At 33.4% G+C, this 26,083-nt stretch overlaps 1 protein-coding gene across 2 annotated transcripts in view; it reads left to right on the top strand.

Moving 5' to 3' along the window:
* The window catches only part of LOC114325134 (neurogenic locus protein delta), a 486,223-nt gene that overhangs the window by 124,409 nt on the left and 335,731 nt on the right, over positions 1 to 26,083 (top strand). The gene's annotated exons all lie outside the window — the stretch shown is intronic.

Here is a 26,083-nt window from a genome sequence, read left to right as displayed (position 1 = left end):
TTTGCGGACAACCTAGAAGACCTACAAGTCCTCATGAACAAAATCACGTATTATAGTCAACAATATGGACTCAATATAAACGTAAAGAAAACACAGCTTATGATCGTCAGCAAGAAAAAAACAAACCCCTGTAGAAAGAGTGAGGCACTACAACTACCTCGGCACCATAATAAATGAAGAATGGACCAACAACCAAGAGATAAGAGCGCGCATCGGAAAAGCTAGATCAATCTTCAACCGTATGGGCGCGTTTTTCAAGAGCCACAACCTTTCTCTTGGTATAAAAGTAAGGATGTTGAGATGTTACATCTTCTCTGTACTTTTTTATGGTGTTGAATCATGGACCTTGAACGAGGATATGTGCCGAAAGTTGGAAGCATTTGAGATGTGGCTATATCGGAGAATTCTTAAAATCCCATGGACTGATTGGGTCACAAATGAGGAGGTCCTTAGAAGAATGGGGAAGAACCGAGAGGTACTGACCACCATTAAATCTCGAAAGTTGGAATACTTTGGACACATTATGCGAAATGAATTCAGATAAAAGGTCTCCTACAAGCCATCCTGCAAGGAAAAATATTTGGAAAGCGAGGTCCAGGTAGAAGAAGAACATCCTCGTTAAAGAATCTCAGAACCTAGTTCAACACAACATCTGTGCAGCTTTTCCGTGTTGCTGCAGATAAGGTAAAGATTGCCATGATGATCGCCAACATTCGTCACGGATAGGCAGATCAAGAAGAAGAATATATTTTCGTTATTTGCTTAAAGTGTCAAAGCTACAGTTTAATACATAGTCTTGATCTCATTTTTAATGGTTTGGCGATGAAGTGTTGTCTGTTCTGTCTATAACAAACAACATTCATCTGTAAACCAAAATATATCATCATCATTCAGCCTCAAAAGTCTACTGCTTAACATAGGCTTCTTCCTCGTGTTTCCAACCCCGTCATCTTGCGTCGCTCTCATCCAGTTTTTTTACACCTTCTTAAATCATAAGTGCATCGTGTAGGGAGTTGACCGACGCTTCTCTTGTCTTCCCTTGGTCTTATTCCAATATCCTCTTTGGCCATCGCCCATCTGTCATTCTAGCTATGTTTTCTGCCCATCTCCATTTAGTCTGGCTATCCTTTCGATGACGTCAATCACCTTGGTTCTCCTCCTGATCTCTCCGTTTTTTATTTTGTCTTCTTCTTCTTCTTAAAGTGCCTATCCGTTCCGGATGTTGGCGATCATCATGGCTATCTTGACTTTGTTTACCGCAGCGCGGAACAGTTCAGTGGTAGTCGTGTTATACCACTTTCGTAAATTTTGAAGCCAAGAAATGCGTCTACTTCCCGGTCCTCTTTTACCATTTACCTTCCCTTGGAGAATCAGAATTATTTTGTCTAGTAGAATTATTCCATTTAACATATAACATGGATCATTCATTTTTCTCTGTGTTACTGTCAGTTTTGTTAAGGTAATTGTTTCTACTCCGTATGTCAAAACTGGGAGGACGCATTGATCAAATACTTTTCTCTTCAGACATGTGGGAAACTCACTTTTAAAAGTTTCTCTCAGTTTTTCATATGTTACCCATCTAAGACCAATTCTTCTCTTCAGTTCATGATTTGATTATCCTTGCCAATCATAATTTTATGTCTTAGGTATTTATATTTAACTACAGGTTCTATTTCTTGCCCACACTGACTGATGTACGAGACAAAAAAACGATGGTACAAGAGCTGGATCTCTGAGTTGCAGCAGAGACTGTAAGAGAAGAAACAAGACATAGTCAAGTCCTATTAAAAGGAGAAGAAGACGAAATACTGATGTTCTGGGTGGGTACCAAATGCGTCATTGTTTTTTTTCCAGATGTTTATATTTAAACATGCATTTTCTGTAGCCACAATAGTAGTTCTCTGCTCTAGTTCCTGTACTATCTTTTTTGCCATTCCTAGATCCTTAGCTATTACGACTATATCATCGGCGGAACGTAAGTTGTTTAAATTATTATATTCTCCTCTATTTTTATTCCCTTTGTCAACCAATCCAAATTCTTAGAAGTATGTCCAGCACCGTATTAAAAAGTTTAGGTGACATTTGGTCTCCTTGTTTAACCCCCCTTTCTATTTTTATGCTATTACTATTAGTATTACTATTAGTAATTTGATAGTGGTTGTTGCCTGTAGGTGTATTTATTGTATAATAATTTTGTATTTCTATAATCTAGTCTGCATTCTTTAAGCGCCTGTAGTATTTTACTTAGCTCAACTGTCTCAAAGGCTGTGTGAAAATCGATAAAAACCACTACAGGTTTATTGTATTCCACTACTTGCTCTATTAGGGTTTTATACTATGTAAATGGTCATTTTTTCCGTAACTTTTTTGGAATCCTGCCTAGATTCTATCTCTGACTGGGAACCAGACGTATAACTATATATGGCAGTGGGATAGAAGAATTCAACGAATATACAGGGTGAGCCACCACTAACGGGACGGAAGATTACAGCGAAACGGTAAAAGATTTGAAAAAAATTTAAATTGAATAGTTTGTAAGTTGATAAAAGCTACATTTTAAAATTATTTTAAAATATACAGGGTGTCCCAATAAATGGCGGCGTATCAAAGTTATATTTTTTCTTATGGAATACCCTATATTTTATTACATTTTTTAATTGTCCGCAAAAAATAAGGTATAGTTTCATAAGGCTTCCCTATACCTATGTACAGAGTGTTCTGAGTTATGTTGACTTTTCTTAAAATGTAAAGTTTTAAAAGAAGGCTTATTCTCAAGTTATTTAAGACATTATAAAAACATTACTTTTACATCTAAATAGTTGGATATTGGTTGAATGTATGCCATGATTAATTATTACACATTTGTCTACAGGGTGTTCAAAATTTATAGTTTCATTAGTGGGGTATTTAATGTGTCATATGATGCGTATTTTAAATGGAACACCATATATATTAATAAATAATTATACTTAACAAATTTACCTCTTTCGAATGGTATATGGATGTCCTATACCTAGATCTCATAGTTTTTGCGTAATTTACAATTATTTAAATTCTTACTCTGTAAATCGATTTTAAAACAAAAGATGAAGTTAATTAATGTCATTGTATGACATTGTCATTTTATGACAATACGGTCTGGTAATTATCTTATAATTAATGCATTCCATGATTGATTATTACACATTTATTTACAGGGTGTTCAAAATTCACAGTTTCATTATTAGATTATTCAATGTAGCATAATATGATGCATATTTTATTAGAACACCATGTATATTAATCAAAGATTGTACTAAACACTGGTTCCTGGGTTGGGAAGTGCAGCATTTACAATATTTTTAATATAACCTTATTTAAAAAAAAATCATCTTGGTCAATCCTGTGACCTAGGTGGCCAAATATATGGACCGAATCTATCTATCCATTTATTTCTAAATTTTATGTTGAGGTTGTTCTTAACATCACGTCAAAAATAAGCAGGAGCTCCGTCCAATTGGAGCCACATGTTTGTTCGCACGCTAAGTGGAAGGTTTTAAGAAGGATTCAAAAAACTTATTTTAACAAATTTAAAAAAGTTGCTCCATTCAGATTTTCGTCAAAAAAATATGGGTCGATAACGTACTGGCTCAGAATACTGCCCCAAACATTAACACTTCATTGGTGTTGGCGATCAACAGTAAAATGTTTGTTTACTGTATCCTAATAAAATGAAAGCTATGTCTATTAACTAGACGATTATTATTAAAAGTAGGTAGATTCGTCTGTACACAATACATTCTTAAAAAAAATCAGGATCTTCTCCAAATTCTAAAGTCTATAAACGAAAAGTTAAACGTTCCTGTTCTGTCTATTGCTGGTGTCGTTGAGTTTTATACGGATGATAGTGGTTTTTCTTATGTATTCTACATACACTTGTTTGACTGATCTCCAATTGACTCGACATTTTTCACGTAGGTACTAGTATTTGGGTTTTCCGTAACAGAAAGCAGGACATCAAGTTCGTTGACGTCATCAAAAATAAATGGTTTATTTTTATTTAACTTTTCCTACATTATACAACATTACCAGCAGCACGGAATCTATCGAGACATTTTTCAAAAACGTCCTTTTTTGGGTGTCTTCTATCAGGATACTTTTAAGCGTAAACTTTAGAAGCTAAGAGAAAATTTTAAAAATATTCCCCAATGTAAAGTAGCATGTCTACTCTTTGATAGATAGTGTGATTATTCATTTTTAGGAACAATTATATTTGAATGTAATTGGCTCTTCCAAAGCGATTTTTAAGTAAAAAAAATTGAATATCATATAAAGGATGTTTATAGTTTTGATAATTACCAGACCGTACTGTCATAAACTGACAATGTCATACAATGACATTAATAATCTTTTGTTTTAAAATCAATTTACAGATTAAGATAAATAATTGTAAATTACGCAAAAACTATGACACCTAGATATAGGACATTCATATACCATTCGCAAGAGATAAATTTGGTTAGTATAATTATTTAATAATATACATGGTGTTCCATTTAAAATAAGCATCATATGACACATTGAATACTCCAATAATGAAACTGTAAATTTTTAACACCCTGTAGACAAATGTGTAATAATTAATCATGAAATACATTCAACCAATATCCAGCCATTTAGATGTAAAAGTAATGTTTTTATAATTTCTTAAATAACTTGAGAATAAGCCTTCTTTTAAAACTTTACATTTTAAGAAAAGTCAACATAACTCAGAACACTCTGTACATAGGTATAGGGAAGCCTTATGAAACTATACCTTATTTTTTGCGGACAATTAAAAAATGCAATAAAATACAGGGTGTTCCATAAGAAAAAATATAACTTTGATACTCCGCCATTTATTGGGACACCCTGTATATTTCAAAATAATTTTAAAAGGTAGCTTTTATCAATTTACAAACTATTCAATTTAAATTTTTTTCAAATCTTTGACCGTTTCGCTGTAATCTTCCGTCCCGTTAGTGGTGACTCACCCTGTATATATACCTAGACCAAATTCTGAAACTTGACAAAGAGAACCAAATTGCACAAATCACTAGAAGAGCTGGCATGGGAATCACTAGAAGACTGACATGGGAAGGATTTGGTAAACTTAGTTGGATACTTAAGAAGCGCAAAATAGCTCAATACTTGAGAAGCAGATTGTTCAACCAGTCCTTCTATCATTCCTATCATGATATATGGATGTCTAACATGGACCTTAACCAAGACCAATATGAATAACTATCCACAATATGAAAAGAGCATAGCTAGATATACGACTGTCAGATAAAAAGGGGAACGACTGGGTAAGATCAAAATAAAGTCGAGGATATATTATATATGGACCGTTCACTCTTGTTAGAGTATAGGTCGCTCAAATACTATGAGCTCTTTTAATCCATTTCACGCGGTGGATTAGTCCGCAGTTTCCTTTAGGTCGTCGTTCATAGGTTGTGATGTCTTTTTGCCTTCTTTACTATCTTCTTCCACTCTCTTCGGTCCTGAATCTTCTCTGTCCAGTTTGCAATTTCCATCTTTGATATATCGTCAAGCAGTTAATCTTCCCATCTTATTCTTGGTCTTGCTCTTGGTCTATTTTTTACTGGTTTGCAGTTCATTATCTTCCTGATCAGTTCTTCTACCCCTCTTTTTTGTGTGTGCACAAACCATCTGATTTGGGAAGGATTTGGTAAACTTAGTTGGATACTTAAGAACCGCAAAATAGCTCAATACTTGAGAAGCAGATTGTTCAACCAGTCCTTCTATCCTTCCTATCATGATACATGGATGTCTAACATGGACCTTAACCCAGACCAATATGAATAAACTATCCACAACAGAAAGGACCATAAAAAGAGCATGGCTAGATATACGACTGTCAGATAAAAAGGGGAATGACTGGGTAAGATAAAAAAAAGTCGAGGATATTACAACAAATATTGCCAAACTCAAATGGAGCTTCGCAGGCCACACTGCTAGACAAAAATATCAACGTTGGAATGCCACAATACAACATTGGAAACCTTACGAAGGTAGAGAGCAAGAGGAAGATCACAGATGGGTAGATGACATAAAAGCAATAGCCGGAACAAATCGCAGGCGTGTTACTCAGGATAGAGATCGGTGAAAGGAGTTGGGAGAGGCCTATGTCCATAAATGGACGATAGAAGTATAAGAAGAAGGTAGGATTGAAGGCAGGATGATTATAGTACGAAAAGGAATGTTTCTTCTTCCTCTTATGCAATCCACTAATGGATGTTCGCGATCACGTTTGACCATTTTTCTCTATCCCTGGCAGTATAGTATGTATTAGGTCTCCTATGTTTCTTAGTCCTGTCCATTGTTTGACATTACGGAGCCATGCCATTTTCTTCCTGCCCACTCCCCTTTTTCCTTCGATCTTTCCTTCAATTAAGGTTTGCAGAAACTGGCATCTTTCGTTTCTAATTAGGTGCCCCAGGTATGCCGTTTTTCTATATTTAATTGTGCATAGCAGTTGTCCTTCTGTACCAATTCTTCTCAGGATTTCTTCATTTGTTATTCGTGCGGTCCAGGGAACTTTAAGGATTCGTCGATAAATCCACATCTTAAATGCCTCTAACTCATTCATTGCGTTTATTTTTAAAGTCCATCCTTCCATGCCATATAGGAGCACCGACCATATATAGCATTTCTTGAATCTTAGTCTTAGGTTCAGGTCAAAGTCAGAGTTCGTAAAGACGTTTCTGAATTTCATGAATGCACTTCTGGCCCTTTCTATCCGACATTTAATTTCCATATCCGACATCCAGTCCTCACATAGCCAGGTTCCCAAGTATTTAAATTTTCTTACGCGCTCTAAATCTTGATTGTTATATGCTAGTCTTGCATTTTGATGTTGACATAATTGACGCCTGATTATAAGGAACTTCGTCTTTTTATGTTTATGCTAAGTCCCATGTTCTCGCTATGTTCTCCAATTTTATTAAGAAGGTTTTGGAGGTCTTCTATATTGTCTGCTATTAAGACCGAATCATCCGCATATCGTATATTATTGACCCCGGTACCATTTACTTTGATGCCGCTTTCGCATTCCTCAAGAGCTTCCTGGAAGATACTTTCTGAATATAGATTGAACAGTAATGGGGAGAGAATGCATCCCTGTCTTACACCTCTGAGAATTTTTTGAGCTTGCGTTGTTTCATTATCCACCTTGACGACAGCTGTTTGATTCCAGTAAAGAGCTTCTATAAAGCGAATGTCTTTTTGATTTATGTCGAGTTGTTTTAGTATATGTACGAGTTTATGATGTACTCGTTCGAAGGCTTTTTCATAATCTATAAAGCACATCATTACATCTTTCCTTTGATCGTAGCAGTTCTGAGCTAGCACTTGGGTTGCAACTAGTGCTTCCCTGGTACCCAGGCCTTTTCGAAATCCAAATTGTGAGCAACCAATAACCTTATCGCATTTTGTGAAGATTCTCTAGTGAAGAACTTTGAGGAATATTTTTAAAGAATGGCTCATCAGACTTATCAGTCGGTGGTCTTGACACTTTGTTGCGTTGTTCTTTTTTGGCAAAGGGATAAAGGTAGATACAAGTCATTGGACAGGGAATTTTCCTTTTTTTATAGATTTGGTTGAAAAATCTTTGAAGTATCGTAATTCCCTCTTCATCTAACAATCAGAGTAACTCAACAGGAATTTGATCAGGTCCAATTGCTTTCCCGTCTTTCGAGGTATTTATTGCTCTAGTAATTTCTTCAATTGTGATCTCGGGACCGGATAGGTTGTTAATATCTATCACTTTTTCCTAAACGACTTCTATCTCAGGCCTCTCATCTGCAAAGAAATTTTTGATGTATTCTTCCCATATGAGTTTCCTCTCTCTATCATCTTGTGCCATTTGTCCGTGTTCATTCACTAAATTAGATTTTTCTGTATATTCCAGCTACCTCCTTTTAGCTTCTTAGGGACCGTTCAAATATTACGTAACGCAGGGTGGGGGGGTCAAAAATCTTCAAAAATTGCGTTACGCAATACTTGGACGCTCTATTTTGTAGATTGTTTTCATCATGTTGTTTTTGTAACTGTTCCATTTCCTCACACTGTTTCTTTAGCCACTTATTTTTTGCCGATCTTATCTCCCTTCTTATGCTTTGTTGTTGGTCTCGATATTTGTTGTAAGGAATATTTAGTACAAGTATTTCAAAGAAATAGTAAAAAATTGGCCGAGGTAGTTAACTTAAACGTTTCCAGTTGTTGTTTATTCCAAATAAAAATAAACGATAACCTCATTCCGGCTGAAAACAGACGGGCCACGCTGCAGTGCTACTCTGTGGATCCACAAAAGAAGTTTCCGATGATTCACCGTGGGTATGTGTAGAGTGGACGTTACACCCCAGACGAGCGACTGTGGCTGGCCACTCTACATAAGAACCCACGGTAAATCATCGGAAACTTCTTTTGTGGATCCACAGAGTAGCGCTGCAGCGTGGCCCGTCTGTTTTCAGCCTTAAAGTTTCAGTTCCCTTCTGTGCTGATATTATACTTCTATATTGGTGCTCATATTATTTGAAATTATTGCTGTTTGTATGGGTCATTTTTTGCCAGTAAAAAATAGGTGTTGCCTGGACTATATAGAAAATAAAGTAAACATGGTAGAATATTGTATCTACCTGCCCAAGGCAACGTGTTAAACGGTAAGGTATTTAATTATAAGGATATTTCCCAAGTCATAATAGATTAAATCTACGATTAAACTTCTAATTTACGTGTCGTAAAAAAGGCTGCTGTTATTTGTACTCTTCTCTTTTTCCTTAAATTTAGATTAATTTAAAAAACTAAAGTTTTTATGTATATACATAGCTAGATATAAATATAGTATTATAATATTATAATATATAACTAACTGATTTATATTATATTTATTGTATTGTGGTTTGACGGACGAAAGGCACTGTTTTCGTATATTTCCGGGGGTTCATCCGGTAAGAAATCGGTTTTGATTTGGCAGAAAAAGTTTATAGAAATTTCGAAATTACTGGTAATTTTCTATATGTTCTGTTTGAGCTCGAAAATAAAAATCTTTAATTTGAAAGATCACAGAGGAAGCTTGCGGAAAAGTAGCTTTAACTAAGCAAGGGCTCTTCAACATTCCACAAAAGAGACTAGGCGAGAAATGCCTCAACCCCGACAGGACGCGTTAATGACTGATACAGTCGGAAAATTTGTCGTTCAATGAAGTTTTCACTTATGTGCCATAAGGTACAGCAGAGTATACAGGGTGTCCAGAAACTCTACCGACAAACGAAGACAGGAGATTCCTCATGTAATTTTAAGACATTTTAACCCAATTCATCTAGTCCGAAAATGCTTCCTAAGGGAGCTAGAGCTCTTTGAAGATGGCGTCTTGTCATTAGTTTTTCTTAAATACCTCCAGAACGCTTCTATTTAGAAAAAAACAAAAATTGGTACGCATATTTATCTTCCAGAGATAAATCGATTTCATCCATTGTGAATTTCAAGTACCGGTCATAGGCGTTCGTTTTGGGTAGGGCAACGGTTATTTTATCGCATAACTCTTTTGTTTTTAACTTTTAAGCATTTTTGATACTGGATTATTATATTATGAGATATTCTAGTACTAAAAGGTACCCTTGATTTAAGTCGGTAGAACACAACGTTTTCTGGAAAAATCGATTTAAAAATTTTTCGTTTTTTAAATTTGAAAAAAAAATTTCAAAAAAGACGGTGTATTTTACCAACTTATAGCAGGAGTTACTTTTAGTACTAGAATACCTCACAGTTTAATAATCAAAAGTCAAAAATTCTTAAAAATTAAATACAAAAAAGTTATGCGATAAAATAACCCTTGACCTGCCCAAAACGGACGCATATGACCGGTACTAGAAATTCGCAATTAATGAAATCGATTCGTCTCTGGAATATAAATAAACGTACCAGTTTTCGTTTTTCTAAATGTTTTTTTTTTAATTTTTTTTTTTGGAAATTCAAAAAACGAAAAATTTTCAAATTGATTTTTCTAGAAAACGGTGTGTTTTATCGACTTAAAGAAAGAGTAACTTTTAGTACTAGCATGCCTCATAATTTAATAATCCAGTGTTAAAGATGCTTAAAAGTTAAAGACTTAAAAGTTTTGCGATAAAATAACCGTTGCCCTACCCAAAACGGACGCCTATGAACGGTACTAGAAATTCACAATAAAAGTAGTCGATTTATCTCTGGAAGATAAATATGCGTACCAATTTTCATTTTTCTAAATAAAAGCGTTCTGGAATTACTTAAGAAAAACTAATTACAAGACGCCATCTTCAAAGAGCTCTAACTCCCTCAGGAAGCATTTTCGGACTAGAAGAATTGCGTTAAAATGTCTTAAATTTATCTGAGGAATCTCCTGTCTTAGTTTGTCGGTAGAGTTTCTGGACACCCTGTATATTATTTTTATATACAGGGTGTCCCGAAAAGATTGGTCATAAATTATACCACACATTCTGAAGTCAAAAATAGTTCGATTGAACCTAACTTACCTTAGTACAAATGTGCTCGTAAAAAAAGTTACAGCCCTTTGAAGTTACAAAATGAAAATCGATTTTTTTCAATAAATCGAAAACTATTAGAGATTTTTTATTGAAAATGGACATGTATCATTCTTATAACAGGGACATCTAAAAAAATAATAACAGTGAAATTTGTACACCCCTTAAAATTTTATGGGGGTTTTGTTCCCTTAAACCCCCCCCCCCAAACTTTTGTGTACGTTCCAATTAATTTATTATTGTTGTACCATTAGTTAAACACAACGTTTTTAAAACTTTTTTGCCTCATAGTATTTTTTCGATAAGCCAGTTTTATCGATATGCGGCTTCTTTTTTAATATATCTACATACAAATTTTATGGGGGTTTTGTTCCTTTAAACCTCCCAAATGTTTGTGTACGTTCCAATTATACTATTATTGTGGTACCATTAGTTAAACACAGTGTTTTTAAAACTTTTTTGCCTCTTAGTCTTTTTCGATGTCAACTTTTATCGAGATGTGGCTTCTTTTTCAAAATATACCTAAAAATGTAAATTATAAATAAATTTTCAGATTATTAACAGGCCTCTATAATCCAGCGTTGCCAATCGCATTTCCTAGATTATCCGATGATCGCTCGAAAAATATCCGATTTGTCACGAAAAGGTACGCTAGGTCCAAAATTATTCTGTTATTAAAATCAATGTTGCCAATGTTATTCTTTTAGTCCCCTTAACAACCATCAAATAACAAAATCCGTTGTTCGTACGCCAATCAGTTGATTGTAATCAATTATCATTATGATAATTAACATAATTATTTGATTAATTAATTATTAATTATCAATTAACGTAACAATTATTAACATAATTGATTAATTAATCAATTAATCTAATAATTGCAATCAATTATGTTTTCAGCAACCCAATCAAAGTTGACGTTGACAGTCATTAAATATTTGATAATGATCAGTTGATTCCATTTCTGATTAGCGTTCGAACAACCGGCCCTTTAATCTGCTGGATTCTCTGTGTCACAGTTTAAAAAATTTCGTTTATAGATGAAAATCTCGTATCCTAGCTGATTACCTAATTCATGTATGTAAATGCTATTTACTTACTATTATTATATTATTCGTATTTCGTATTATCGTAAGTGTTAAATTCTAAATAAATAAATAAATCTAAATATTTCATTATTTGGATCGTTATATTTATTATAATTATTTAAGTAAAAAAAAATACTTTTAAATATTATTTTATTAAAACGTAATAACTACCTAAAACTAGGTACTAGAAAAATAAATAATAAATAAATCAATACAAAAAAACTACAGCTACATTAATAGCACAGGCGCAAAATTTCTGGTCAATGCTTTTAAAATGCATTTTTTTTGTTCGAGTTCTGAGAAAGCTAATAAGTAGTATTTAAAAATTTAGACTCAGAATGAAATATTACAGTATTACCGAGGGCCGAAAATCCATGAAGATAATTTTTATTATAATAAGTTACAGGGGTGAAAGAAAAAGAGAATATTGAGTGTGATTTTTAATTTCAAATATCTCATTCAAAACAAACATTTTGTTTATTCTTAGGGACTTTCGGCCCTCGGTAATAATGTAATCTTTCATTCTGCGTTCAAATTTTTCGAAAATATTTATTAGTTTTCTCAGGATTCGAAAAAAATGAATACGTTTAAAGATTATTTCAAACAGACGTTTACTTAAGCACTGCACTACATAAAATGAAAAGAAAACTAAATCGTGCGTGAATTAGCTTTCGTAAGTTTAAAGACTAAAAACTAAAAATTCATAAATAACATCGGAGGGCAGACGGTTTCTGAAATTTGAATTGGATTAGTATGCCTTAAGTGAAGGCACTTGTGCATTTAAATTCTAAACAAAAGAATTGGCACATGTCCCTTTTGTCAAAAGATGAAAAGTATCGGATGTCGGATGTCACTAACATTCATCCAGTATTAAAATTTGGGTGGAACCAAAGAAAATTAATGTGTTGTTGGTGTTGGCAATATATGGATGAGAAAGATTTAGTAGATGGTAGATACACTGGAAAATATACGCAAATATCCGATTTATTTGAAGGTAGGCAAATAAATTTTTGACAACTCTCAAAAAGGTACGCAAATCGGATAATTATCCGCCGATTGGCAACACTGCTATAATCGTACTTTACCATATTATACAAATATGTGGTGGATTCGACAAATATTCAAAATATCTCGATAAAAACTGGCTTATCGAAAAAGTACTAAGAGGCAAAAAAGGTTTAAAAACATTGTGTTTAACTAATGGTGCAAAGTTTGGGGGGTTTAAGGGAATAAAACCCCCATAAAATTTTCATGGGATGCACAAATTTTATTTTAATTTTTTTTTAAGATGTTACTGCCATAAGAATGCCACATGTCCATTTTCAATAAAAAATCTCTACGGGTTTTCGATATATGAAAAAAAATCGATTTTCATTTTGTAGCTTCAAAGGGCTATAACTTTTTTTGTGTGCACTATTGTATATACGTAAGTGAGGTTTAATCAACCTATTTTTGACTCCAGAATCTGTGGTATAATTTATGACCAATCTTTTCGGGACACCCTGTATATTACTTAACGTGCAATTTTATAATTATTGATTATAGAAATATTTTTAAAAGCATATTCATATTTGCTCAAGAAATAATAACCTTTAATTTGTATAAGCAATAATAATGATGCTATACAACTTTATTTCGAAATAAAATCTTCCCGCTAATAGTCCATCCCTGATATTCATTTTGACGAAGGGTGCATGAGTTTTGTAAGGGAGAGTTTACAAATCTATTAGTACTATCTATTCATTATATTCGAAATAATAAAACAGGGTAAAGGACCGATAAAAAAGTCGAGGCAGATGGTCCTGACTTTTCAATGCGCTGGCGTGGCGCTCAAATAGGGATGTCCACCACTGATAGATCATAGAGGTAGGGAACAAATAAAGGAATAATATATATGTATATAGAAAAGCCATAAACTCTTGTAATCAACGCTGATCAAGAATAAAAATTCCGAGTTAGTAGGAAGTGAAAGAAAACTCTTTTTAGTATACGAAGCTTTCGCAAACGTTTATTTGCATCTTTAGGGTTCTGCAATAAGTGAAATTAGTTAAAACACAATACAATTTTTTTTTCTTACATTTTACCTACTCACGCTAATTGAGGTTGTATCTTCGTGTTCTTCTTCAGCCTTACGTACTCCAACTTTGGACATATGCAGTTGTGTCCTCCAATCATATTAATGTCATCAGCCCATCTCATTTGTGGCCTTTCTCTTCTTGTCCTTCCTAACCATGGTCTCCATTATTGTATTTCGTGATTCCATCTTTTATCCTTCAGTCGGGCATTGTGTCCTGCGAAGCTCCAGTTTAATTTGGCACCATGTTCTCCTGCGTCTTTTACTTTGGTTTTGCTCCTAATCTATTTGTTTGTTTTTTTGTCTATAAGTCTCACCCCGAGCATTGATCTTTCCATTGCTCTTTGTGCCTTTACTATTTTATCCATATTGGCCTTGCTGAGTGTCCACGTCTGTAAACCATACGTGAGTATAGGGAGGATACACTGATCGTAAACTCTGGTTTTCAAATATTGTTCTATTTTAGTGTTTTGCAAGATCCAACTCAGTTTTCCAAATCCTTCCCACGCTAACCTTATTCTTCTGGTAATTTCGGCAGTTTGATGTTTGATTTTCTTTGTTAACGTTCATTATCTGTCACAGGTGGACGTATTCGCTTACTGTTTCTAAATTTATGTCGTTCAACCGTATTTTTCTGTTCAGTGTATTCGTCATTATTTTTATTTTTTCTAAGTTCATCTTAAGACCTACTTTTTCCGAAGCTTGAAATAGTTGCGTCATCATGATCTGTAATTCTTCGAAACTTGTAGCGAATATTACAATGTCGTCAGCATATCTCAAACGACTTAGTTTTCTTCCATTCATATTTATTCCTTTATCTGCCCAGTTAATGTCTTTGAACACGTCTTCCAGTCCCAGTGTAAATAGCTTTGGTGAGATAACGTCTCCCTGGCGAACTCCTCTGTTGATTGGTATAGGTTTGGTTTTCTCATCTATTTGTATTTTCATTGTAGCTTTCTTGTAAATAGGTTTCTTTTCAAGAAGGAGGTTGTATCAAGATGTTTAAATATGGTAGGAATTCACACATTCTGAGTGCTCGTGCTAGCAAAAATTATTATTTATTAAGCTCAACAGGCCATGAAGGGCCTAGGGCTGAAAGATTTAATTTTTCTTTACAATTACTATTGTATATCTATACAGTGTGTCAATTTTAAAACTTACAATGGGCTATATCTCACGAACAAAAGCTGATCTCGAAAAATGCTTGAAACCGTTTCTAGGATAGTAAGGGGGAACTAAAATGACATAAAAAAGAACTCACCCCCATCAACCCCCTAGGCCCCAGCCACCACAACCAAAAAAGTTTAAATTTCAAACCCCTACTTGTGATACATCATTGAAAAGACTGTAAAAAATGCTATCCAATGGTGTAAATAATAATTATACAGGGTGTTAATATCAGCCGGCTTACTATGACTTTGTATTTGTAATGCTATCTCCCGGACTATTATTTTGAATGATAAGTGTCAGTCGGTACTTTTTTTTGTTAAATAAAAACTTATTTTGCCGTTTTTGCAAAACAAGTTGAAAACATCTGTTTTTTGGATTCTGTAAGATTCAATAATTTTTGGTTTATTTGAGACTTTTAAATGTCATCGGTTTTCATCATTTGTATGATCGCCGATCGGTACTGTCATTCAGCTGTAGTAGGGCTTTTCATCGATTATATGACATATGACAGAATGACAGAAGCTCGAAACAAATGACTGTAAATGAAAAGCCCTGTTGTCACGAGATAGTTTACAGTATACCTGAACGCGTGGAGATCATTTTCATATTTGCTTCCCAGAACCATGAACCAGTGTTATTTACGAATAGCTCAAATATTTAAATGTAAGTCACGTGTACGTCCGCGATTTAGTTGAAAAGTTAGAAACGGGATCAGTGCAAAATAAAAAAAGGGATGCCCCAAGATTACTGAATGAAGTAGCCCAAATTGAGGTCCTTGGAAATTTTAAAATAGAGCCTACTGCATCAACACGTCAAGTATCTGCAATGACAGGACTTTCACATGAGTCAGTTAAAAAGATGTTGAAATTACATAAGTTTCACCCGTACAAAACACACATTCTTCAAGAACTAGGCGATGATGGTCCAGACCGACGAATTGACTTTTGACTGAAAGAATTCGCGTTGAAACGAGAATGTCAAAAAATATGTGTTTCACTAATGAATGTACTTTTATGCTGCATGGCAATATAAATAAACAAAACTGTCGGTACTGGAGTAATGTGAACTTGCATCGATTCAGAGAAGGTCACATATTCAATATCCTGAAAAACTGAATGGTTGGGCAGGAATATTAGGCGATGCTATGATTGGCCCCTTGTTCATACCATGCAATCTAGGTGGCGACATTTATCTCGATATGCTGGAGAACAAAATCGAATCTTTAATTGTGAATGAATTAGAGAACCAAAGGGACGACCAAGGCAACCTAGCTCTAGGCGAAGATTTGCTACACTTCCAACAAGATGGAGCACCTCCTCACTATGCAGGTCCAGTTAGGCACTGGTTGGATACTAATTATCCGAACAAATGGATTGGAAGGAGAGGCCCTATTGAGTCGCCACCGAGGTTACAAGACTTACCGCCTCCTGACTTTTTTCTATGGAGTTACCTGAAGTCAGTTGTTTATGAAACTCAACCTGCGCCACTTAAAGAATTACGCAAGCATGTCGCGCTATTACTAGAACAACATTTGCCAAAGTTCGTGTAGAATTTGAAAATAGGCTATATTATTGTTTACAAAACAACGGAACTCACTTTGAACATTTACTTAATTAACATTTTTAACAAATTTGTAGTTCAACAAAAACCTCATTAAATTTTCCATTAAGGCCAAAGTTTTACAATTATTGCTTCACTCTGTATAATTATTAATTATACCATTGGGTAGCAATTTTTATAGTCTTTTCAGTGATGTATCACAAGTAGAAGTTTGCAATTTAAACTTTTTTGGTTGTGGTGGGTGGGGCCTGGGGGGTTGATGGGGATGAGTTCTCTTTCATGTCATTTTAGTTCCCCCTTACTATCCTAGAAACGGTTTCAAGCAGTTTTCGATATCAGCTTTTGTTCGTGAGATGTAGCTCATTGTAAGTTTTAAAATTGACACACTGTATAATGCTATATCCTATACTACTATATACAATATTATATTTGTTTATATAAAACACTTAATACTACACTTAATATTCCTTATAGTCTTTCCATACATTTCTTCACCACTTCCTTCCATTGTTTTCTATCCAAAGCTTTTTCTTTCCAGTTTACAATATTACTTTTTTGTAAGTCTTCATATACGGTGTCCTTCCATCTCCTTCTTGGTCTACCTATTCTTCTTTTTTGTATTGGTTTACGTGATAGAACCATTTTTGGCATTCATTCCTTTCCCATTCTTTCAATGTGTCCTAAGTATCGGATTCTCTGTGCTTTGATTGACGTCGTTATTTTTGGTTCATTATATAGTTCTTAAAACGGAATACTTAGTAATATCGGAAGAAGACGTAAAAAACTTAAAAGTAGAGGAACAAGCTGAAATAAAAGGAACGAAGAATTTTAAATATTTGGGCTTTATAATGTCGAAAAACGGAACAACAGAAGCAGAAATAAAAAGTAGATTGGGACAAACAAGATCTTCTCCATAATGTAATCTGGAATAAGAACATCAAGGGAAAAACAAAAAGAATGATATACCAAACAATAGTAAGAAGCATCATGACATATACCGCAGAAATTTGGGTCATAAACAAAAAAACCCAAAAAAGCATTCTGGCAACCGAAATGGGATACTGGAGAAGATGCTGTGGTCTCACCAGAAGAGACAGAATAACAAATGAGGAGATAAGGAGAAGAATGCAAGTGGAAAAAGATGCCCTGCAATATATAGACGAGAGAAGACTGAAATGGTACGGCCACGTACGCAGAGCAGAAAACACTTGGATAAACAAGGTTGCAGAATGGAGCCCAAGAGGAACGAGAAGAAGAGGACGACCGAGAAGATCTTGGAAAAATGAAGTCGACGAAGCCATGTCTAAGAAAGGATTGGAAGACGGAGACTGGGAAGATCGAAAAAAATGGAAGTCCTGGCTGACGAAAGGGAAACGGCATTAGCTGTAGACAACCCTTTATATATATATAGTTCTTCCAGTTCCTTATTATCTCTTCTTCTCCATTGACCATCTATTTTCACGCCTCCATATATTACTCTTTGTATTTTCCTCTCCCATCTTTCTAAAAGGTCTATTTCTGATAACTGTTTTGTAGATTCTTATTTTTGTTTTTCTTGAGACATATTTGGATTTCATTAATGGTCGCAATGCTCCATACTTTTTGTTTCCTTTTGCTATCCTTGCTTTTATCTCCCCTTCCCCTTGTCCCTTTTCATCTACTTTTATACCCAGGTAAGTAAATTCTGAAACTCTTAAATGAGCATGAATTTTCTCCTTCTATCTCCAATGTGAAATTGCCTTCTTTTTCTTTATCTGTTTCTCCCATTATCATTATTTTTCTTAAAGTTCCCTCTCCTATCGGAGGTTGGATATCATAATGGCTATGGTCACTTTGTTGGCTGCTGCTCTGAATAGTTGTAATGAACTACAGTTACACCATTCTCTAAGGTTCCTCGACCAGGAGATGCGTCTCCTTCCTATGCTTCTTCTTCCTTGGATCCTTCCTTGCATAATAATTCTCAGCAACTCATATTTTTATTTATCCATTATCATGTACTTTTCCTTATTTATGAGAAGACCAAAAATGTTTGCTTGTGTTTAATTATATTGCTCAATAATTTTTTTTAGCTAGCAAGAATTAGGTACATTATTTTTCCGCAAAACGGATATAGTCATGTCTACACAAAAAGAAGAAGAAGAAGAAGAAGAAGAAGAAGAAAAAGAAGAAGAAGAAGATGAAGAAGAAGAAGAAGAAGAAGAAGAGGTCGAGTGGACGGACAGTTCAGCACCCAACCCTAGTGAACCTAACCTAACGTAACTTCTTTACGAATTTGTAAATCCTCCCGATTTGTGCGTCTCTTTCTTTTATGCTTTAATTATCAGATATATTAATTATTCACCATTATGTATTATGTTTTATGTTTTTTTATTTTATTTGTTTTTTTTTTTGTGCGATGTCTCGGTTTTTATAGAAATTAACAATGTGTAAGAATTTATCCCAGAATTTATCTTCATTCACATGTAAAATGTCCCATATAACGTAGTTTCCTCGTTTTAATTGCCAATGTAATCATTATATTTATTCAAATATGCTTCAAATAAGCAGTGTATAAAAACGGTGTCTGAGAATGATTCCCATAGAGCCATTGTCTCGGGAGGAAGTGGTATTATTTTTTGCACCATAAATAAAAATTAACTTTCAGAAATCAAACACAAGTGTCGATAGCATAGGGATGTAGGAGGTTCCGATTTCCTCAATTCACAGCCAAATAAAAAATTAATAATCAGATTCGGGGTATCATCACCGCACAACTGTTAGAGAAATAAAAGAGCTGGCCCTGGCCCCCAAGTAACTTCCCTAATATTATTAACTACTTGACGGGGCTTCCGGTTTCTGCATGTGTAGCGTATTAAAAAGTTAAGATTTTTTTAAAGAGCAAAAAAATAATTATATAGAACGATCAAATTGTTTACTATATTTTAATTTTCAGTTATTTTCTCATAACTGAAATCAAATAAAAAAATGACATGTTTCTTCTTCTTTTAGTGACTGTTATCTCTTATCGAATGTTGGCAAAATAATGGGGAAATAATATTGGGAAATTTTGAAAGCGAAGGCAGAAATGATAGAGGCAAACAACTGATAACTTTCCTTTTGGAAAACCATCTCTATCAAATGAACAGCTTTTTTAGAAAGCAAAAACATAGAAGATGGACATAGGAAAGCCCTTATGGAAACACAAAGAATGAAATCGATTATTTCTTAACAAACAAAAAATAATTATTTAAAGACGTATATGTGTTAAACCAGTTCAGTACAAGCAGTTGATCAAAACCAACTAATATTCAGGAGTTAAAAAATATATATTTATAATTCATTGAAAGACACAACAACAGATATCAGATATCAATATATTGAACAAACAATGCAACAGACTCAAAGTAAATATTGTCCAACAGCCAACAAACAAAACTGATGAAAAACTAAGGCAACCTACGAAAACTGTCATGGACAATATTGCGTCTACTGCGTAACAGAGTATTTTTACTTCTTTGTTTCCCATTCTGTATCATCTTCCTTTGTTGACACTTTTGATGATTTCATCCATAATAATTAAATTATTGAAGAGGATATGGCTCAATGAATCCCCCTGTCTTATTCCGCTGCCTCTGTCTATAGGTTCTATAAGTTGTCCATCTATTGTGACTTCCAATTTGCTGTTATACATCTTTGAGGTCTACTCTATCAAAATACATTCTTCCAGTCAATCGGATACAGAAATGCTGGTCTGTCAACTTTAGTTATTTCTCAGTAATTTGCTTTATGACGAATATTGCATCTGTACACCATCTATCATCTATCATAGACCTGGATTCCGAGTACCAAAAAAAGTTGATTAATAGCAAGCTGAAAATTTGTTAATAGCTTAACAGTGTCTAGTCGGACAAACTTTGATGTATGGGAACACTGGAACAGGGGAAGTTTTAATTGTGGAACAGGTTAAAAATTTGGAACGTCAGGCTACAAAAACCTTCCATGTATTTTGTCGGACAGAACTTCCAATTGATTTGTTACCCAAAAATTGAATGGGTTGCATATGTGAGTCCATATTAAATATAGTAATGAAACACAGACCTACTCACAATCATTTAATTATACTTTGACAACCCCCTATTTAGCACCGTAAATAAAATTAATCGTTACCGCTTTACCATCTACTTTATATGTGTATGGTTTATACGCTTTGTAAGGTTTACCGGTTGGGAGTAATTAGTTTTAAAAAAATTGGTTTTATAGTTAAAAAAAATTTCCTAAAATATTGGAAAATGCCCTTTTTTCAAAATAACTTAAAAAGTATTAGGGATACTAAAAATCTCAAAAAGTAAAAAGTAGATAGGTTTTGCTTTTATAAATATGATTTTGTTTTTCTGTAAGACAAAAATTGGTTAAATATGACTGTTCATATTTTGCATACACTCGTGATTAGTGACTCGTTCAGGCCCTTTCAATCATGTAAAAAATACATAAGTAAAGTAAATTGTTTGTAAAGCGGTATCGATGAATTTCTTTTGGGGTGCTAAGTAGTGGGAGATTTTCAGAATTTTTTTACCGAAAAAAAAGGAGTTAACTTGATTTTGAGCATAACTCGCTTAGTTTTGATGCTAGAAACTTTTTTAAAACATAAAAATAAAGCGTTATTAAAAAAGTTTTAATTGGTTTTTCCCGAAAAGTGCTTCATTTCTTGGTTATTTCACGTTGAGATATTTGATTTGGAATTTGACGAATAAGAACGTATTTTTCATTAGCTACAACTTTGCTTTTGCTGGGTCTATAGACTTTACGAGTTCACAATTTTTTTCATTAATATTATGCTACATTTTTGGTATTTGTGAAAATCGCCTGAAAACGTGATTTGTTTGTCGAAAAATAAACATTTTCAATCGTAAATAACTCGAAAAGTATTAGTTAAAATTCTATAGAACTAAAATTGATTAAAATTAGTCAATTTATCCATCTCCGGACTTATTTTAATCGCGCGTTTTTTCACCCCCCAACTAGGGGTGACTGTCACCCCCGAGTAAAAGCAACCGACGGCACAAGCTGTCCAAATTTTCATGCAATTCGGAGTTGATCCTGAAAATTACACGGTATTGAACTACAAGGTGTTTCTATAATCTGTATTTAATCCTACATAATAATAATAATCAGACTAAATTACAAAAGAAATCGTAGATTAAGTAAATTATTTATTTTTTATTAAAATTATATTTTTCATTCGATTTTGTCACTTTTAGGAGTGCCTTGTTTTTATAACATAGTTATAAAATTCACTGCAAGTCCTCCTGAAATTGGGTTTCGTGGGTGAAAATCGGGACATTTAGTGTCCCGATCAGGAGCAAATCGGTACGCGTCACCAGACCCCTGAAAATCGGGACGTCCCGCGCAAATCGGGACACCTGGTAACGCTAGTCATGAGGAACTGTACACACTTCTACCTCGTATAGAGGCTCCTATGGGGAATAACAAATGACCATTAAAAAGTGTTTGCTCCCCTTGTTTAATAATATACAGGGCGAGTTTCGCATTTTGACAGAAAGTTTTATTCGTCATAATTTTTGAACGGGCAAATCGATGTGTCTCTTATTTTGGTCAATCGTTACACTATTACCACCTAATCAACTGATTTATCCAAACTAGAAAAAAATCAGGTCCGGCTTTAAAAAATTAGTTCGTTTGGGTCTTAGAAAAAATTTCACCCTGTATACGCTTTTTGAAAACTCCAATATGATTTTTACAAATTAGACAAATAGGCAATTAAAATGGCATATTTATTTTTCCCCCACACGATTACTTAATTTTTTTATAAAAAAATCAAATTTGACTATGAATTAAAAGTTTGGTAAAGTAAACCATAGATTTAAAAAAAAATTAACTTTTATTACAAAAATTATTTTTTTTAACAAATATTTGATTTATGTTACCACCCACTCAACTGATTTATTCAAACTAGAAAAAAATCAGGTCCGGCTTTAAAAAATTAGTTTGTTTGGGTCTTAGAAAAAATTTCACCCTGTATACGCTTTTTGAAAACTCTAATATGAATTTTACAAATTAGACAAATAGGCAATTAAAATGACATATTTATTTTTTTCTCCACATGATTACCTACTTAATTTTTTATAAAAAAAAAATTTGCTTTTATTACAAAAATTAATTTTTTTTGAACAAATATTTAATTTATGTTACCACCCAATCAACTGATTTATTCAAACTAGAAAAAATCAGGCCCGGATTTAAAAAATTATTTCGTTTTGGTCTTAGAAAAAATTTCACCATGTATACGCTTTTTGAAAACTCTAATATGAATTTTACAAATTAGACAAATAGTAAATAAAAATGGCTTATTTATTTTTCCCCCTCACGATTACCTAATTTTTTATTAAAAAATCAAGTTTGTCAAAATCGGAATTTTAACCTAAAAATGAAAAAAAAAAGGATGAAATCACGGTTTAACTCGCTACAACGTTCCATTTTAAATTTTTTTTTCGGAAATTTTTACAGCACATATCTCTTACCATTGTGAAGACTATGACAATTGTTGTAGACTTTCAGTCTTCTTCTCGTAAAAGTTATGAATTTTTAAAAATAAAAGGTGCAGCTTCGTGAATTACAAAGTCAGATCGCAAAAATTAAGTGAAACAATTTAAAATTTATCTATTTGATCACGTCTATGTTAAACTATAGAGTCCAAAGAGAAGTGTTATGGGGTGTTTTAGATCTAGAGGTGTTATAGAAAAAAAATGGTGAAACTTTTAATTGTAAGAAAAATGTTGTTTAATTTTTTTTATTTTTATGGTAAAATTGCGATTTTGACAAATTTGATTTTTTAATAAAAAATTAAGTAATCGTGTGGGGAAAAAATAAATATGCCATTTTAATTGCCTGTTCGTATAATTTGTAAAATTCATATTAGAGGTTTTAAAAAGCGTATACAGGGTGAAATTTTTTCTAAGACCCAAACGAACTAATTTTTAAAGCCGGACCTGATTTTATTCTACTTTGAATAAATCAGTTGATTGGGTGGTAACATAAATCAAATATTTGTTTAAAACAATTCATTTTTGTAATAAAAGTTAATTTTTTTTAAATCTATGGTTCACTTTACCAAATTTTTAATTCATAGTCAAATTGATTTTTTTATAAAAAATTAAGTAATCGTGTAGGGAAAAAAATAAATATGTCATTTTAATTGCCTATTTGTCTAATTTGTAAAATTAATATTAGAGTTTCCAAAAAGCGTATACAGGGTGAAATTTTTTCTAAGACCCAAACGAACTAATTTTTTAAAGCCGGACCTGATTTTATTCTACTTTGAATAAATCAGTTGATTGGGTGGTAACATAAATCAAATATTTGTTTAAAGCAATTCATTTTTGTAATAAAAGTTAATTTTTTTTAAATCTATGGTTCACTTTACCAAATTTTTAATTCATAGTCAAATTGATTTTTTTTTATAAAAAATTAAGTAATCGTGTGGGAAAAAAAATAAATATGTCATTTTAATTGCCTATTTGTCTAATTTGTAAAATTAATATTAGAGTTTTCAAAAAGCGTATACAGGGTGCAATTTTTTCTAAGACCCAAACGAACTAATTTTTTAAAGCCGTACCTGATTTTTTTCTAGTTTGAATAAATCAGTTGATTAGGTGGTAATAGTGTAACGATTGACCAAAATAAGAGACACATCGATCTGACCGTTCAAAAATTATGACGAATATAAATTTCTGTCAAAATGCGAAACTCGCCCTGTATATTATTAAACAATGGGAGCAGACACTTTTTAATGGCCATTTGTTATTCCCCATAGGGGCCTCTATACGAGGTAGGAGTATGTACAGTTCCTCATGACTCACCCTGTATAAACAATACAGAATTCAAGTGACTTGTGAAACGGTAACGATTAGTTTCATAGATTTTTACGATTATTTTATTAAAAAACAGGGACCAACTTTATTTTGAGCGTTACATACTTAATATTGATGCTATAAACTAAAAAAAAAAAACAAAAGTAAAGCTTTTTTAAAAATTTAAAAATGTTGTGATGAGTTTTTCCTAAAAAGTGCTTAATTTTTTGATTATTTCACGTTCAAATATTCGTTTTGGAATTTGACGAGTAAGAACCTATCTGTCATTACCTACGCAACTCTGCACTTATTGGGTCTACACACTTCGTATATACACCATTTTTTTTTCACTGTTTATGAGCTATATTTTTACAAGGAATATTTTTTTCGATAAAATAAAACACGAAAAATGAACATATTCGCTCATAAATACTCGAAAATATTGACTTCGTGAAAAACTCTGTATAGAATTAAAGTTGCTTAGAATTAATCAGTTTATCCAATTCCGGACTTATCTTAAGTATGTTTTTCACCCCTGAGAAAGGGTGAAACACACCCTCAGGGCAAAGCACACATCGGCACAATATCATTTTTTTTGTTCATGTTATCTATGTGTATGCCAAATTTCATCTCAATCCTAGCGGTTGTTATTGGGCGGCGGGCCCGCATCCCGACTGGAACCAGGCCCGCTGATTCATCGGTACGTCGGTACGATACTGACAAGAATATAATATATTGATTTATAGCATGCATCAATATCTTATAGGCCATACTAGTTTATCCTGAAGTGTGAGTCTTTAATATAAGGATAAACTAGTTAAACTAGTTTGGCCTGAACTTGTGTGTATTTATATCAGGATAAACTAGTTTGTCCTGAAATCGGGTTTGGGCGGTAACAGATATTATCTCTGAAAGAATAGTTAGTGTATATTGCAACTGGATGACTGGATGTCAAACCTCTAAATGTGAAAGCAATTTATGCACCTGAGAATAACAGAGATACCACCACAAGAAAAAATTTCTATGAACGTCTTCAGACGGCAGGTGATTTTAACGCCGTGTTGGTAATGATATAGTTCCCGAAATAAAACAACGATGTATTGAAAATCTCAGAAATGAAAATGGAGACTTTCTGACGGACCTCCTTCAGTTTCATATATGTAGGTTGTTTCTTTTTATCGTTTCACTCTATTTCTTATTATTTTTAAGAATCCGGCCATATATTACTCATTGTGGACGTGTACGTGTATACTCCAATATTTTTTAGCAGGTGTACTATATTGTGATTTATTAAAGTCTCCAACTGATGGTGTCACTAATGGAATTCGTGGAGTCATATGGGCACTTATATATCTGTATGATCATTGCATATTGGAAAACAGATCGGAAAATAGCAAGTACTTTCAATTACATATACATCTGGCAAAACAAACATCACCTGCTGAACTGAAACTAAAAGATGTCAAACTTAAATTAAACATATTGGTAAACATATTTTGTCTACACCATAGAGCTCGGACTTGCAAAGTTGTAAAAAAAGCTATAAATCACTGGTCACAATCAGACCAAAGAAAATTTCGATATCCTCACGTATCTATTTATTACTTCCATAATTCTATTTTTACCCCTCTTGTATTTTCATTAATTTACAATTTGCATATTTGATACTTTGCACACGCCCCAAGTATATATTGTCATGTTTTTTATATGTGATAACTGAAATTGAATATTTGTCTGCACCTGGATAAGTTTTGAATGTCATATTGTTTAGTGTAGTAACAATAA

This window comes from Diabrotica virgifera, chromosome 10, assembly GCF_917563875.1.
Source record: "Diabrotica virgifera virgifera chromosome 10, PGI_DIABVI_V3a".
NCBI lineage: Eukaryota > Metazoa > Arthropoda > Insecta > Coleoptera > Chrysomelidae > Diabrotica > Diabrotica virgifera.
The sequence above is the reverse complement of the archived record's forward strand: the minus strand, read 5'-3'. Positions and strand labels throughout refer to the sequence as shown.